General features: G+C 37.5%; 2 long non-coding RNA genes across 3 annotated transcripts in view; both read right to left on the bottom strand.

Moving 5' to 3' along the window:
- Nucleotides 1–636: 636 nt before the first annotated feature.
- Nucleotides 637–8,891, bottom strand: LOC129038003 (uncharacterized). The gene is made up of 4 exons (XR_008503043.2): nucleotides 8,725–8,891; nucleotides 6,694–6,878; nucleotides 5,064–5,169; nucleotides 637–819 (listed from the first exon to the last, which is right to left on the bottom strand). It is a non-coding gene; the product is annotated as an uncharacterized LOC129038003 (long non-coding RNA).
- A 1,236-nt stretch (nucleotides 8,892–10,127) lies between these two features.
- The window catches only part of LOC129038672 (uncharacterized), a 66,301-nt gene continuing 61,096 nt past the window's right edge, over nucleotides 10,128–15,332 (bottom strand). For both annotated transcript variants that reach the window (XR_008503201.1, XR_008503202.2), the window contains exons 4-5: nucleotides 12,866–12,988; nucleotides 10,128–10,739 (exon numbers count right to left, since the gene is read on the bottom strand). This is a non-coding gene — a long non-coding RNA (uncharacterized LOC129038672). The remainder of the gene's footprint in view (nucleotides 10,740–12,865; nucleotides 12,989–15,332) is intronic.

The raw sequence follows: 15,332 nt of genomic DNA, 5'->3' as shown, positions 1-15,332 counted from the left end.
ATAATTTTTGTCTGGCCTCACCTAGAGTCAGGGAAGAGAGGCTAGACAATGGCACAAGTGCAGAGAACAGGCTGGACATAACCCACCTTAATGATTGGTTCTTCCCTTTATCATTTTAAAATTGATATTGGTCACATTAAGTTTGTTTACAATAACAAATAACTGCATATTATACGCAAATAAAATTATCAAATTTCCCAAAAGTAAGAAAAACGAAATCAGTGAAGCACTGTAATTCTACATCCATGAATAATCTATGCTTCTTACTTGCTATAAATGGTGTGTCAGCAGGAGCTCTTGATAAAATATCTATTGTTTTTTAAAAATACATCAATCATTATGTACACTATAATATTCTAGTAGTAATACATGCTCACTAGAGATGTTTCCAAAAACACCCAAAAGTAAAGCCATCTTATATAGTAATACTTGATTGCAGGAACAGAAACTGACTTGAGAATAAATAATAATAATACTGTATATTATAAGGCGCAAGAATATCTCATGGTACTCAGCCAGGCTTCATGAAGGCTACAACCAGAAACTGGGAAGTCATCATTAACCAGTTCCTCTGTTAGATCTCATGAACTCTTGTCTTTTTCTTTCTTTGTATATCTGCTTTTGTCTTATTTTCCTGAAAATCTACTTTCTTTGTGCAAGTGGGAGAAGATGCCTGAACCTCCAGTCCAAAATGTTCATGTCTCTCAATCCAAGGCATGCATACAAATTGACTTGTTTTCTCTGAATTTCCAAGTCTAAATTCCCAGAAGAAAAGATGCAATTTGCCCGGCATGAGTCAGGTGTCCATCATGATCCAATCTGCAACGGGTAGTGGGAGGTTAGAAGGGGCGGTAGGTGAGGAAGGGAGGAGGAGACCGGGCAGAGTCACATACTCTCAACACAAGGGAGTTGAGGAGGCATCATTAAAAGGGTCTACTAAAAACTGGGAAAACAAAAACAAACCAAAAATGCAACTAAAAAATGTTAATATTTTCCTGGATTTTATCCCAATCTGTTTTCTATTCTTACATTTAATAATATTTCCTTCTAGGCTTTTCTATATATAGTATATTTTAGTTGTGATAATGATGTTTAAACTTTATACCTTAATATAAGAATTCTTCATATTACTGTAAAGTCTTGAAAAATATTTTAAATCAGCAAAGCACCAATTAGTCAATGTGCAATATTTTGCTAACCATTCCCATTTCATTGGAAACTCAAATTATTTCCCATGATTTCAGATAAATCTGAGATCACCACCTTTTTGTGCAGAAAGCTATTTTTCTATTTTGAGTTACTTCATTAAAACTGACTTCCAGATGCTGAATTTTACCAGAATAAAGATAATGAAAATTGTCCAAATTCTTGATAGATACTGCTAAATTTCTTTCCAGAAGGGTTGCAAGAATGTGTCTTTCACATATCCTCATCAGCATAAGACATTATTGTATTTAAAAATTTGCCATAGTTAATAATAATTTATTGTTGAAATAACTGAAAGAGTAGAATCGGAATGTTCTTAACACAAAGAAATAATAAATGTTTAAGGTGTTGGATATTGCAATTACCCTGATTTGATCATTACACATTGTATGCTTGTATCAAAATATCACATGTACCCTATAAATAATAAATATGTGCAACTATTATGTATCCATAAAAATTAAAGATCATCTTTTAAATTGCTATACTGGCAATTTAAGATAGAAGTAACATTTACTGGCTTTTATTTTTTTGAGACAGAGTCTCACTCTGTCACCAGGCTGGAGTGCAATGGTGCAATCTTGGCTCACTGCAACTTCTGCCTCCTGGGCTTAAGCAATTCTCATGCCTCAGCCTCCTGAGTAGCTGGGATTACAAGTGTGTGTCCCCACACCTGGCTCATTTTTGTACTTTTAGTAGAGATGGGGTTTCGCCATGTTTGCCAGGCTGGTCTTGAACTTCTGGCCTCAGTGATCCACCTGCCTCGGCCTCCTAAAGTGCTAGGATTACAGGCATGAGCCACGGTGCCAGACTTCAATGGCATTGTTAAAGCAACATGAGTATAAACATGGTTTCTTCTATGTAACTGTTGAGGCTTAATCACCACACATTGGCCAATTATCATTAAACCTCCTTTAGCAGCCAGGACTAAACACAACATTCTTCCTTGGTACCACCCTTCATTCATCTGACAAACATTAGTTGACCACCTGTTAGCTGCCAAGCACTGTTTGAAACTCAGAAATAGAAATATATAGATATATGGTCCCTGTTCCTAAAGGTACTGTTACATGAAGGATGGCAACCCTCATGGGAATAGACACAACAGAGAAGAATAGAGAGGAATCACTGCCTCCCACTCAGGGCTTCCCTGCATAGCCCTGGAACTCCCTCAGTAATACACACCTAACAGGTCCTCAGGTCACCTCTGGTCCTTCAGAAAGTTCCAAGGAATGAGGGAGGGTAGCACTCTGAACACATTTCAACCACAAATCCCAGGCTTACCTAGCACTTCACTTTTCCTGCTTAAATGAAAAAAGAATGCCTAAAAATCTGTTGTAAGAATGGATGAGGCTGGGCGCAGTGGCTCATGCTTGTAATCCTAGCACTTTGGGAGACAGAGGCAGAGGTGGGCGGATCAAATGAGGTCAGGAGTTCAAGACCACTGGCCAACATGATGAAACCCTGCCTCTACTAAAAATACAAAATAATAGCCAGGTGTGTGTGGTGGGCAGCTGTAATCCCAGCTACTTGGGAGGCTGAGGCAGGAGACTCGCTTGAACCCAGGAGGCAGAGGTTGCAGTGAACCAGGATCATGCCACTGCACTCCAGCCTGGGTGACAGAGTGAGACTCTGTCTCAAAAAAAAAAAAAAGAATGGATGAGACATTCCTTTGGAATTTATTCAAACATATCAAAGTTTTTTAAACCCAACTATAACATCTGGAGCAGACAAAATCTACACTCAGTAGTAGATTCTTATGTTCTCTCTCTCTCTCACCCTCCTTCCCTCCCTCTCACTGACTAGTTTATTAATATAAATGTTGCTCCCAATTTGAGAAGTTCATTGAGGCATAATTTAGAATTAATAAGCTCAGGCAATAGTATACAATTAATGTACTTCCCAAGTTAGGCAGGAGTTTAATGTCACCTCATAAAACCAAGTCTTTGTGATTATCAAAGTGCCAGCTGTGAACTGATCAGGAACACAATGGGAATTTTGTTAATTATCATTACCCAGAGGAAAATAATTAGTTTCTTTGTAGGGAGAATAAAAACAAATGTTGCTATTTTCATTTTAATTTCAACCACTGAGGTTGATAAAACTCAGAATTGGTCTACCAGTTTTGGTCGTCCTATTTCTAAATATTACAAACTCATTAATGCATTAGCAGATTGCATGTTAATCTTCATGTCCATAAATTAATTGGAACACTAGTCATGGATAATTGGTACATTGTTTTTAGGGGGCATAAAATAACCGCCAAACCCCAAGGTAAAAATGGCAACTGAAACACCTTTGGAGAGAATGATGTAATCTAGCTTTCTTAAGACTTCAAAGCTTCATCAAAGTCTTCTTTAACCCATTATCCTTTCCTTTAAGCATGGCAAATTGACTTTCCTTCTCCCCCACACCTTGCAGATAAATCTCAAAATCATCAGATCAGAGTAACAGGGAGGATTTATTGGCCTAACTGAAGAACTTGTGTCCAATTGCAGCCTTCTCTTCTCTAGAGCCATCAAGCATGAGGACCCACTGTCCACTTGGGTTAGGAACCACACTGTCCATAGGGAATGCTACGTTTTGTTTGGGACACAGTATGGTACTTCTGAAATATTGAAGATAGTGCTAGGCCATTTGGGTAGCTCAAAAATGCAATAAGGGCTGGGCACAGTGGCTCACACCCTTAATCTCAGCACTTTGGGAGGCTGAGGCAGGAGGATCTCTTGAGCTCAGGAGTTCAAGATGAGCCTGGGCAACATAGCAAGACCCAGTCTCTAAAAAAAAAAAAAAATTAAAAAATAAAAAAAAAAAACTAGCCAGGCATGATGGTGTGCACCTACAGTCCTGGGTACTTGGGAGGTGGAAGTAGGAAGATCCCTTGAGCCCAAGGTGTCAGGGCTGCAGTGAGCTATGACTGCACCACTGTAATCCAGCCTATGTGACACAGTGAGACTCTGTCTCTAAAAAAGAAAAACAAGCAAGCTAAAAGATGTTGAATGATTTATTGTTTTTAAATTTTTGGAGCTTTTAGGAAGCCTACAGATTACAAAGTGCAAGCAGACACAAGCATTAAAAAAAAAGAATGTCAGGAATTCTGACCCCAGAGGCAGATAAGCAGTCACGTCCTTTGCCCTAGGACGTAGAACTCAAGCCTAAACCTACAAATCTTGATTTTACCAATCCATCTCATGTCATTTTCATGCCATTAATTAAAGACATTTATGTGTCACTAAACGTCTTTCAACAGATCAGCTTTGCCGCATAGGTCCAAGTAAGAGCTTGGAAGAGAAAAGTGTTTGAGTCCAACGTCTATATTTATGGCTTTTGGCATTTGCTTACATTCTTTGGGCCCAGTTTCCTATCAGAAAAATGCAGATAAGAATAGCAACTTTGCCACAGTACTGTTTGAGGGATGAAGTGTAAAAAACTATCACTATACATCAGTATTCTCTTTATGGAAACTGCTATTCCTCTAATTACTCTATGCTATCAGTAGATGAACAAACCTGAACAACAAACCAATAGTCAAGTGTCCATGGAGAGAAATTATTGTTGCAATTGAGTGAAACAAGTTAGTGGTGTGATATATGTAATGACTTGCATCACTGCCATTGTGCTGCATACTAATTAGTTATAAATAATCAGCCATAGATATAAATGTCTATAATTAGTATTGCTTTTACAGGAAAGTTCAATTTTTCATTTTTCTTTTCTCATTTTGTCCATTCTCCATATCTGTAATCAGCAACAACATCAGCAGTTTTTCAAAGTATAGCTTCACTATAATCACTCACAGGAACAATCACCCACATTAAAAGATAGAGCTCCTTGCCCTTGAACCAAGATGTTCTTACTTCAATGCTAGGTGTTTCAATTCATGGTTCAACCAGGAACCTTCTCCACTGGGGTTTGCAATACTAGAGGCAGTAAAACATCTGGACCATGAGGTCACTTCTTCTCCTTGGGACGCTATGGAGGACTGTTCACAGCATAAAGAAAAAGAGGAAGCAAGTCAATATCTGTGGAGGCACTCCCAGGTATTTGGCATTGCTGGATGCTTTTCAATTTTGTATCTACATCTCCTACCACCCTCATAAGATAACTATGACATTATCCCCCTCTTACATGTAAGCAAGTTATACCTAACAAATGTCAAATAACTTATCTAAGTCCTCAGCTAGAAAGGGCAACACAAGAGTTTGAATTGAGATCTGCTCCACATAAAATCCTAGCCTGCTATATTAGCAAGTGAGTCAGAGCAAAAGCCCTGAACTCAAAAGTATATGGGTGTGTGGCCCAGGAGGGCAGAACCCAGGGAGACAAAGCTCTGAAATCTAGGAAGTGAGAGTTTTGAAAGAGATGAAGAGGATCAAGGATTGATCAAGGAAAGGGGAGAGGGGAATTAAGTCAGTTCATGATCACTTTCACTGTAAAAGTTTTGCTCTGGAAAAGGCAATGGATGAGTTCAAGGGTGTATCAGCTGGGCTTTGGTAGTGGAAGCAGAGTCACTATGAGCATTACGGTAAATCCATAAAGGATTTACCATAGGAATTAGAGTTTACAGAATTGTGGGAAGAGCAAGGAAAGGAAAGTTCTGGGAGAGGGAGTTGGAGGATGGAAAAGTCAGGAAGCACTGACTCGGGTTGGCAAGACAATGCTTTCTGAGAGACTTGAGAAGCCAAGCGCAGCCAATCTATGAAGCAGGGCTGTGAGCAGGAGCTCAGGGAGACCTCAGGAGAGCTTTTGCCTTTGGCAGCTACTGCCTCTGTGGGTCTGGAATCAAGCATCTGGTGGTGGGCCTGGGGCCACAGTGGTCAGCAGTCCTGTACTCTGGATGATGAGAGGACCACCATGTGGAGGACAGTGAGGGTAAACTGGGACCCACCAGGTACCTCTGCATCTATTCATCTTTGTATCTGGTGTGCTTCCAATAGTGTATTTCCACTAAAGTTCCTCTCCTGACTAATGCTACAGGAAACTCCACAGGAAGGGGATTCTCCTAATGTACTTCCAAGCTTAATCAAGCTGTCAATAGGCACAACTTAAGACAAAGAGTGATGCAGGAAAATCAGTTAGGAAGCTATGTTATAGAAGTCCATGCACAATGTGACTAGTAGAGAGAAAAAAAATGATTTAAGAAACAGGAAAAAAAATGCAAGTGGACTTGGCAATGCACTAAACAAATATAAAGAATTTATTTTTAGGGTTAACACTAGCTAAAATTAGAAATATCACAATTGATAGATAAATTATAATTGGCAACAATGATTTACACAAGCATACTAATACTCCAATTCTAGCATTATCAAAGGATTTTAAATCTACATTGGGGAAACTTTTGCCTCTTGCAGTACATTGAACAGAAAAAGCCATTATTAAACTATTTTAAAATTTCCTGTATGAAAATATTTTTTCATATGAAATGCTATCAAAACTTTATAAAAATAAGAAAATTTATTAGAGGTGATACATGATTTTACTCACCTATGACAGGTTTTCTTGTGAGTGTAAAAAAATTATGCCAGATTTCTAGCAGTGAAGATTCTTCTTGTGTTTGGAGGATTGAAGACCTATGACTCCAATAGCCAAAAGAGTAAGATGTTCTTGGAATCCTCGCCTTCCAGAATATTTGAAGCAATTAAGCAATTTGCTCCTATTTCCTCTAACTACTGAAAAATCAAATATCATAAGAATCGCTGTTGACCCCCAAATCCATCCAACACAACTTATTGAGGCTCCCCTAGCTGACCCACAAAGTAAATAAGCCTTAAAGGATACAAAAGAAAAGGGTCTTCTCTAGCTTTCTTAGGAAACAGAAAAACCAACAGCTTTTCAGGTAAACGCCCTATGAGCATCAAAATCTCTCTCTTCTAAGTGACACCACAGGCATAATGTAAGAATCATTGGATTGAGAGTTTAGATATCCAATGTTTCTTGTTTTGTCTCTGATACTAATTAGTTACTTTGTCTCACTGAGAATCTACTTTTTGTCATTAAAATGAGTGAACTAGGCCATATAATCTTTATCTTTTTTTCTTTTTGTTATGTAAATCTTTTTTTTTTTTTTTTTTTTTGAGACAGAGTCTCACTTTGTCACCCAGGCTGGAGTGCAGTGGCTTACTCTCAGCTCACTGCAACCTCCGCCTCCCGTGTTCAAGCAATTCTCCTACCTCAACCTCCCTAGTAGCTGGGATTACAGGCTCCCGCTACCACACCCAGCTAATTATTTTTGTATTTTTAGTAGAGACAGGGTTTTGCCACTAAATCTAATAGTGACCATACAGTAATAGGCTCAATAAATTCCATCCACTCTCTGAGCAAAACATAATGCAGAAAGTTCTTGAAATCTGTCTATTGCTAGTCTGTCTACCAGCCACATCCCTTAAAGTCTCCGTATGGAATCATGTTTTGGTTTAAAGTTGGACAGTTTCCTTTAACCAGTAGTACTTTCTGGTCAGACATTTTATCAAGATCCCAAGACTCCTAACCATAAGCAACATTTCCTTTCATCTGTGGGTCCTCAGTAGTTACCTGCTTTTCTTTCTGAAACACACCCTGTTTTCACCTGAATGCCAGTAATAACCTTCTCAGATAGATATTGGGGGTGACATTATAGACGTTTTCTAATGGAAGTGTCTGAGGGCCAAGGAAATTAAACGGTCAACCAATGCCATTTGGATGTTTGTTAGTATCAAGTCATCATGCCTCCAGACTCATAATCTTATGTTCCTTTTCTTATAATTTGCTGAAGGGATTTTTAGATTATAATGTCTATCGGGGGCAACCATTTTGAGAGTTACAAACATTGTATAAGATAATTAGAAACAAGATTCATAACACAGAGGTGTTTCATTTCTGTTCTCTGAAGCAAGCTATTGGCCAGTGTGAACCCACTGACCACATGGTCAGCTTGCATAAACGAAAACAGAATTATGTCACTACACCTTGTCCAGAACTGCTATTGTGCAAGTTAACTAAATTTATATAGTTCTATGTCCTGCACAGATGCGGGACTTTTCTTCTCGGTCACTTTGCAAGCCGGGGACCCCCAGCTGGCAACTCCTGCCCCGGCCTCGCTCTGCCACACTGGCATGCCCCAGCTTGCCTGTGTCATAGCTTGTACCCCTGTTTGGTGATTCCTGAGCTCTTCTACTGCACCCAAGAAGAATGAGGATACACTGGATATTGAAGGGTGAGGAGGGCAGAGAATATTTTTATTGAGCAATGGAACAGCTCTCAGTGGAACGGGGAAGCAGTGGGTGATTATATAATCCAAAGGTAGGAAAGTCCCCCATGTGGCTGGGTCGCAGGCTTTAAACCTTCCGCTTGAAGGTGGGGTTTCACCGTGTACCCGCTCCTATCTGCCTAGGCATTTGGCTGCCTCCTGTCTCTATCAGCACTAGAGATAGCAAATATAAGTGTCTTCACCAGCCAACCAAGCACTTTTAATTAGTTAGGTTAGCATGTTGTAAAACAACAGAAAATGAAGACTGTAGTGAACCAGATACTACCTACCCTTACTCATCTCCAGCTTACTGTTGCCATATGGGAATGCAGGCCCAGGATTTCCAGATCTTCTCATTTTTCCAGAAAAACTAGTTTCATCTGTGAAATCTCTTGATTGTGAAATGTTGGAAACTGATTCGATTTTTTATTCTGTACAGGTTAAAAAAAGAAAAAAATATATCCCACTATCCATGCCCGTAGATCAGAGTAGACCAGCAGATCACCAATATACAGTTTCTACTAAATACTAGTGTTAATACAAGAAAAATATTTGACTTATTGGTTTACAAATTGCAGAACAGTGGAACCAAAACTAAGTTCTAAGGAATTAGCATCAGGTAAAAGTAGAAGGCTATAGCACAATTATCATGGATAGGATGAAGTCCAAAGTCCTGAGTAAAGTATCTGCCTAAATTTCCACCCTTCATGCCTATGATCCAGCCATATGCAATCATTTGTTCTTGAGTAAACCATACACTCTGTCACTTCCAGGCCTTTGCACATGCAGGTCCTCGTGTCTAGATAAACTCCATAGATTCCTCTTGCTTTTATCAATCATGTTATCTTCATGCTCCAAATCACAGGTGAAGTCTCATCTGTTCCAGCTAACAGAGAGCAGCTCCACACCCTATCTGATGCTTCTGCAATACTAAGCTCTATGCTTTGTGATTCACACAGTACTATTCTTGTCTGTTTTCTTGTATTTCTTCCTGATGAATCCAGAAGTGACTTAAAGGCAAAATCCCTGTTTTATTAGCATTTGTAGTCTCAACTTCTAAAACATTGTATGGAACATAGTTAGTGAACAATATTTCTTAAACGAATATACGTGAAATAATGTAATAAAGATATATTTTTATAACCTTTCAGATGATCAATTTGAAAGGTAAAAATATTATTTCAAGTAGAAAATGAGTAGCATTTCTATTTTCAGGTTACAGAACTTCCTGAGAATCCTTTTTATTTAAAATTATAAACAAAAGGCAGGTCCTTTCCATTTCTTCCTGACTTGAAAGTAGATATGATGGCTGGATTGATGGCAGCCATGTTCTAATCACAAGGAAAAGGCTTAAAAAAGTAACAGAGATGTCAGACCTGACATAGTTAAGTCATCGAGCCAACTCCACCATCCAATAATGTCTGGGGTTCATTTTTGAGAAAAATTAACTTATTTTTTTTAATTCTAAGCTAAGATACTTTAAAGAGAGGCAGTATCCACTCAAGGAAAAAGCATCATTCTAGGAGGAAAGATTTATTCTGGTAAAGGGAAATAAAAAATAATTATACCATATGTGAATTAATGAAGCTTCTTAAAAGAAAAGGCTGCCCTACATGAATTAAATTATTATTACTTACTATATCTTCCAAACAAATGCACATACATACAAAGTTACTCACTAAATTGAAAGCATACTTTATTTCTGCAGAAAATAAGTAGCATTTAGAAACCAGGGTATTTGTACATAAAGCAAAGAATGGGTTATACAGTACACAAAACAAGAAGGGAAAAATCTATACAATTACATTAACCATTTTTTTCCAGTGGAACTAATGAATGTAAACATCTCCTTGGTTCCTTTCACACCATTGCCTGTGAGGTTTTTTAAAATACACTTAAAGTGAACACTAGGACATTTTTAATATGCCAATGACTTCATTTTATTAATACTGTTTCCAAGTTATTCAATCCCTAACTCAAGTTTCAGTTAGTATTTGCAAATGAAAGACAAACTAAATGGAGTTACATTTTCTTTCTTCTTTTGAAAACAACTTTGTTCAACTGTTAAACCGACTAAGGCACTGGTTTCTATTATTTTTCAATAACAGAAAAATATAAATGGCAAAAATATTAAAGTGTCTTTCTAGCAGAGTCCGCAGGGTGAGTAAAAAGCATTATTCAAAGAGTCTGAATAAGGGAGGACATCGCCACTGGCTCCATCTTCTGTCTCAGAGTCACCTCAGTCTTGAAATACTGGGTCAGTATCCTCAGAAGTCGAAGGACGTGTCAGGATAATCCGAGGTACCTTTGAGATAATCAGAGGTTGTTGACAAATGAGATGCAGGGGTTTTTAAAAGTAAGGAGGCTAGTGGAAATATAAGCCAAATGTCAGGAATTGCCATAGAATATGAGTAATCAAGTCAATGTAGTTACAGACAAAGCTGTGATAAAAGCATGAATAAAACAACATGGCAAATGTTTTAAGCGGCAGAATGAAAAAACGGATGCAATGAATCCAGTTAGGGCTAGTAAGCCAATAAAACAGTGTTAAACACTTTAAGAGTGTCAGTCTAACTTTGATATTTTATTGCCAATATATGACATGTGCATAATCTGTGCATCAGATGATAATAAGTGCTGGGGTTCACCTGTAATTAAAAGGCCTCGTAACAATTTGCATAGATTTTGGTACATTGTACAGGGGTCTCAAAGTACTCAATGCCAAAACACTTTTTTCTTTCAAACTATAATCTTTAATAGCTACTAAAGCAAAATGATTTAATCAGAATCTCAAATGCTAACAAATGAGTGTGTTATTTGCAAGCATCATTTAGTAAGGCAGATTTCACCAAAGTGAAACCCTCATTAGTTTTGTATTACGAAATACAGACAAGAACCAGAAAAGGCCAAAGGACAGATATTCAAATCTTTGCCAAAAAGCCTCTTCAAGTTTAGCTATTCTATGGCCGTTACATACTGCTGGGACTCACTGTAAAGAAGAAAAAATCCCTGTCCAGAACGCCAGATTAACGTAACATTTTAAAACTGCAAAGAATGGGAAAATAAGGTCACATTGGGAATGCAGTCCCAGCACATTGAGCTTTTACTATCTCGTAGTAAAATGTGCATATGTATGCTCTCTGTGCCTGGCATTTTATTCATAAAAAAACATGCATAACAGAGATGAGAACCACAATGGACTCTAATCTATGCTCTAAAGGAATAAACAGATGAAAACCAATCTGGACGAGAAAATTCAGTGAGTCAGGCTCAGAAAATGAAAGCAAGTGTGTCTTATATTTTCTAACACACAATATGGCCAAATATTTATAGTCAAAGCTTGGTAGAGAGCTCTAGCAATTATTGCTTCCAGCCATTTAGGTCTCTGGTTTTGAAAGAACACTTTAGGATTACTAATTTTCCAGATAGTAGGAGGCAGTGTAGGAGACAATGTTTTCATCATACAATGTGTAATATTAAACTATAACAAATGTACTTATTTAATCTCTCATTTCTAACTTCAGAAAATCAGAGCAGCCTTCCTATTATTGTGGGCTAAATGAGGCTTTATCACAAACGTAAGTCATTTAGAGTCCATAGCTCCTTGAGTGATATGTATAACTAAAAAGACCTGAGAATCACAGACCTAAATCTCATGTCCAGATAATTGAGAATAAAATCTAAAAAATGGAGTTGCTAAATGTAGATTTACTTCCAAAAGCCTTAGTGATAAACTTCTAGCTTTTTGAATATGTTTTGTGTATACTAGAAAGCCTGCATTTCCTTTCGTCATCATCAAAACAATTTGACTATTCTCTTTCCCGCGTGTTGCTACACTGTGAACGAGTGTGGGCCGTCCCTTTTCTCTAAGACCATGCTTTTCAAAAAGTGATCCAAAGACCCCTTATACCATCTTCGCTGTGCTACTAGTTAAGCAGCTAAAATATGAAGGCCACACTCCCAACATCTAAATAAAAATGTTAATGATAGAGCTCAGGAATCAGCATTTTTAACAAAGTTTGAGAACTGGTGCTAGGGAATGTGACCACTCTACTATTTTAGTTGTGACACTTAATTCAGATACTCCCATTAGGAGAATATCAAAATCTTTAGATAATATTTAATTTCAAAATTTCTCCTTTCTGAGGGTCCACTTAATATATTAATTCAGAGGGCTTACTTAATTCATCTTTTTATTGTTATATATATTGCCTTAAAAAGGATAGGTCTTAATTATATACAGAATTCAATATATGAGGCTGGGTGTGATGGCTCACGCCTGTAATCCTAGCACTTTGGGAAGTCAAGGCGGGCAGATCTCTTGAGGTCAGGAGTTCGAAATCAGCCCGGCCAACATGATGAAACTCCGTATCTACTAAAAATACAAAAAAAAAAAAAAGAAAGAAATTAGACAGGCGTGGTGGCAGGCACCTGTAATCCCAGCTATTTGGGAGGGTGAGGCATGAGAACTGCTTGAACCTGGGAGGTGGAGGTTGCAGTGAGCCAAGATCACACCATTGCACTCCAGCCTGGGCAACAAGAGTGAGACTCCATCTAAAAAAAAAAAAAAAAATTCAGTATATGATAAAGTTGGTATTGCAAATCACTAAAGCAAGGATTGGCTTTTTATAAGTCATGCTGGACAACTGATTAGCCATTTGAAAAAAGATAAAATTAGATCAATTCTTCACACCATATACAAAAATAAATTCAAAATGGATCAAAGTGTAAAAAATAAAACTATGCAAGTACTAGGGGAAAAAGATGGGTGAATTCCTCTATAAGAAAAGCCTCTTTCTAACTGTGACTAAAAATTAAGATGTAATTGAAGAAATGAGTGATAAACTTAACTAAATGAAAATTAAAATTTTACAAAGAAAAAATATAAGCAAAGTCAAACAACAAAGTATGAGCCAGGATAAAATATTTGCAATATAAGCAATACTGAATATCTCATAGATAACAGATGAATATTCCTAATATAAAAACAAACTTTTACAAATTAAAGGAGAAAAACATCCTATAGACATATGGGCAAAAAATATAAGTAGACAACTCACAAAAAGATATTTTAAAGGTCCTTAAGCATTTGAAAAGATGTTCAACTTCACTGATAATAGTAGACACAAATTAAACTACAATGAGATACAACTTCTCACCCATCCCATTGGGAAAAATTCAAAAGCATCACAATACAGTTCATTGCTGAGGCTGTGAGGAAACAGGCACTTTCATACCTTGCTGTTGAGGATCCAAAATGATACAAACTCCATAGAAGAGGATTGGACAATAGCAACCAAAATTACATATGCATTTGTCCATAAACCCAACAATCTCACTTCTAGGAATTTATTCTAAAGATAGTCTTATAACTGCAAAAATACATATCCAGAAGTTTATTCACTGTGGCAGTGTTTGTAATTGCAAATATTAGAAACTGCCTATATGTCTAATCATAGGACATTGTTGAATAAACTCTAGTACAAATACACAATGGATACTATGCCGTGGTAAACAAGAATGAGAAAGCTCTCTATGGACTAATGTGGAATGATGGTCAAAAGATCTTGTAAAGTGAAAAATCAAAGCACCAGAGACTGTATGTAATACCACTATCTTTGTTTAGGAAAGATGGAAAACTAAGAAAACATACATTTATCTTATATTTACCAAAAATTCACCAGAATGAAAAGCCAGAAACAATTATTAATATGTTGGTTACCTACAAACGGCAAAGGTGATGAGAGTGCCAGGGCTGTAAAAAGGAGGAACACTTTTCTGAGTACATCTTTCTGTAAGTTTTGACTTTTGAAAGCATGTTAATGCTTGACATATTCAAAACAATTAAATCAACAAGGATAGGAAAGGGAGAAACTGAAACAATGAACCCAATTGTATTTCAAATGAATACTATAATTACAATGGAGGGCAAAAAATAACTAATTTGAGTAACTTACAACAGTTTTGACTGCACATCCTACAGCCCTCAGCCTTGGGCAGGGTAGGGAGATGGAAAAACTGGAAACTAGAGATCCTGAACTCTTTTGAGCAGCTTTGCATTTTTGTAGATATGGGTGAAGTCATTCTGAAACTACTTTAGGTGTGTTATGAGATTGAGCAAATGCGTAAATCTATCAATTTTAGAAGCCAAGACTCTCACTGTGAAAGAAGGTACATGCAAATATGGAATGGAAGAAGGCAAAAAAGAGGAATTGAAATTGGAAGTATTGGTGTACACTTATGATATCTCAAATATGCACATGTATGTGTATAAACATGTATATGTGCATATAATGTGTATGTATGTGCATTTATATGTATGTACGTAAGAGTGTGTATATGCATGCATATATCTCCTAGCTCTGTTCACTTAAAAAGGTGTAGAAGCAGAGATATTCCAGGAGCAAACAGCACAGCTAGTGCATGGATTTTTATCTCTAACACCATTCCCCACCAAAAGGGGTTCTTAGAGAAGTGGTTCTTAGAGAAGTCGCTGAAAGCAGGGCTGGGGAAGTGTGATGAGCCTGGAACATTTTGTTATATCAGAGGTAAGGATGTGCTCCAAAGAATAATGGACATATGGCACAGGCATACCTAGCCAGCTTGAAAGGACGCCAATTGGCCAAATCTGGGATAATCCAAGCACCGAGCTAAATAAGGATAATAATTATATACCACTTGGGGGAAGGTGGGGTGGGGAAACAGAAATCCATGAGTTCATACAGATAATACACACTGCTATGGTGTGAATATATGTATCCCCCGCAAAATTTATGTGTTGAAACCTAACCTCTAGAGTAATGGTATTCAGAGGTGGGATCTTTGGGAGGTGATTAGGAATTAATGTCCTTATAAAAGGGGCCTGAGGGAGTTTGTTCATTCTTTCCACCATGTGAGG

Source organism: Pongo pygmaeus, chromosome 5 (assembly GCF_028885625.2).
Source record: "Pongo pygmaeus isolate AG05252 chromosome 5, NHGRI_mPonPyg2-v2.0_pri, whole genome shotgun sequence".
In the NCBI taxonomy this organism is placed as follows: Eukaryota; Metazoa; Chordata; class Mammalia; order Primates; family Hominidae; genus Pongo; species Pongo pygmaeus.
This window is presented reverse-complemented; position numbering and strand designations above follow the sequence as displayed.